Source organism: Sorex fumeus, unplaced genomic scaffold, assembly GCF_029834395.1.
Source record: "Sorex fumeus unplaced genomic scaffold, SorFum_2.1 ptg000046l, whole genome shotgun sequence".
Lineage (NCBI taxonomy): Eukaryota > Metazoa > Chordata > Mammalia > Eulipotyphla > Soricidae > Sorex > Sorex fumeus.
This window is the reverse complement of record NW_026606103.1, coordinates 3,168,257-3,170,860: the sequence shown is the minus strand read 5'-3', so window position 1 is coordinate 3,170,860 and position 2,604 is coordinate 3,168,257. Positions and strand designations below refer to the sequence as shown.

The window sequence follows — 2,604 nt, the reverse complement described above, 5'->3', positions numbered from 1 at the left end:
TCTTGGAGAACCCAGCAAGCTACCGAGAGTATCTCATCCGCACCGCAAAGCCTGGCAAGCTACCCGTGATGTATGCAATATGCCAAACACAGTAACAACAAGTCTCAAAATGGAGACATTACTAGACCCGCTTGAGCAAATCGATGAACAATGGGAGGACCATGATACCGTGATAGTAGGAACCTATGGATTTCTCTGCGGTCTCAGCCTCTGTCTTCCTTGTTTTGTCCCAGTCAATTGACATAATTGGTTTCTACTTATTCCTTAAAGACTAAGTCTTGCCTCATGAGCAAAGGGGAGAAGGCAGCTAGTATAGAGATGGGATCACTAAGAAAATGATGGCTTGAGGAATCGGTCTGGATGGGAGATGTGTGCTGAAAGCAGATAAAGGACCAAACAGGATAACCTCTCAGTATCTGCATTGCAAACCATAATGCCCCCAAATTAGAAAGAGTATGGGGAATATTGTCTGCCATGGAGGCAGGGGGAGGGTAGGAAAGGGGGGGTATACCAGGGATATTGGTGGTGGGGAATGTGCACTGATGAGGGATGGGTGTTTGATCATTGTGATTGATTGTAATCCAAACACAAAAGCTTGTAACTATCTCACGGTGATTCAATAAAATAAAAAAAAATTTAAAAACTATTAAAAAATCAAACGATAAAAAGAAAGACTAAGTTTTCCTTTGAACAGATAAGTGGCTCTTCTCAGGACATGTGCTTATTGTCTTATATTCTGGGAAACAATATATTATGCTTACTTTAAGTTACAGTTTGTATTGCCCAACTGATGCCAAGGACTTTAATAATACCATGCTTCAATTGTTTATTTTAATTTTGTCTAGAAAAACAAATTTTTAATTATGTTTTTTCAAATGACATGTTATTTTCTTCAGATTATCCTGCCCCCACAGCAGAGCCTGGCAAGCTACCTGTGGAATATTCGATATACCAAAAATAGTAACAATGATGATCCTCATTCCCCTGATAGATCCCCCAATATGTCATCGGCCTACACTAGCATGTGACAGGGACTAATGGAGATGTTACTGGCGCCCGCTTGAGCAAATTGATGAACAACCGGGTGATAGTGACAGTGATGTTATTTTCTGCCCCTTCTGATCCCAAATGGTAATTATTATATAAATAGTTAAAGTGAGCTAGAGGGGGCTGCAGTGATGGCACAGCGGGTATGGTATTTGCCTTGCATGCGGCCGACCCAGGTTCGATTCCCATCATCCCATATGGTCCCCTGAGCACTGCCAGGAGTAATTACTGAGTGCAGACCTAGGAGTAACCCCTGTGCATCGCCAGATGTGACCCAAAAAGCAAAACAAAAAAAAATAGTAAAATGAGCTAGAGAATTTCACCTTGTTTAAATTAAACAATTAAAGGATTTCAATTTTGATAAATTTGGACCTTGTATATTTCTAGGCATTGAAATTGTACTCTGGTTGTAAGGTAAAATAAGTTTTATTTTTTAGAGTTTAAAAGTGTTTTTTAAAATTTAATTTTTATAGAGTAGTTCACAATATTTGGTAAGGTAAAGGTAAAGGCCCTCCCGTTGATCGTCGATTTGCTCGAGCGGGCCCAGTAACGTCTCCATTGGAGACTTTGTTGTTACTGTGTCTGGCATATCGAATACTCTCGGTAGCTTGCCGGGCTCTCCGACAGGGGCGGAGGAATCGAACTCGGGTCAGCCATGTTGGCTGCATGCAAGGCAGACGCCCTACCCGCTGTGCTATCGCTCCAGCCCAAAGGTAAGGTAAAGGTAAAGGCCCTCCCGTTGATCGTCGATTTGCTCGAGTGGGCCCAGTAACGTCTCCATTGGAGACTTTGTTGTTACTGTGTCTGGCATATCTAATACTCTCGGTAGCTTGCCGGGCTCTCCGAGAGGGGCGGAGGAATCGAACTCGGGTCGGCCATGTTGGCCGCTTGTAAGGCGAACGCCCTACCCGCTGTGCTATTGCTCCAGCCGCCCGGCTAGCTCAGTCGGTAGAGCATGAGACTCTTAATCTCAGGGTCGTGGGTTCGAGCCCCACGTTGGGCGCGCGTTGATTCACAATATTTGATTACATTTAATATTTGAACACCAATCTCACCACCATTAAACCTTCACGCCACCATATTTCGAATGTTTCTGTTCCAAACCCCAACCCTTGCACCAAAGCAGAACTGAAATCATTTATTTTGCATTGTTTGTTATGAATAAACTGCTGAAAATTCTCCAAAAATTTTCCTTAGAGGAAAGTGGGTGAAGATTGTTGTGTTTCACCATGTAGCTCTTTTATAAGAGATCACTAACATGTCGTTAAAGATTGAGGCTTGTGTCCTTATAGAATATACGTATATGCATATGAATATGCATATATATGTAAAAACTTATTTTCCTCTAAGAATGGCTGCCTTTTACTTTAAACTCCATCAAATGTGGTGCACTACTCTTGGAATATGAGTGGTTTGAGGTATGAAATATGGCTGTGCAGTCCAGGAATAAATTCCTGGTCCAGGAATAAGCTCACTCATGCGTGAGGCTTGGCTTGAGCATTTGGAGAGGGCTGAGGGCATGGTGGTAGTTGAGTTCTGGAGGTTTTTGGCTGCTGG

The 2,604-nt window shown here is 42.7% G+C and overlaps 1 non-coding gene across 1 annotated transcript; it reads left to right on the top strand.

The window, feature by feature from the left end:
* The first annotated feature begins 1,977 nt into the window (after positions 1-1,977).
* On the top strand, positions 1,978-2,050 carry TRNAK-CUU (transfer RNA lysine (anticodon CUU)). Its single transcript has one exon. It is a non-coding gene; the product is annotated as a tRNA-Lys (tRNA).
* The last annotated feature ends 554 nt before the right edge of the window (positions 2,051-2,604 follow it).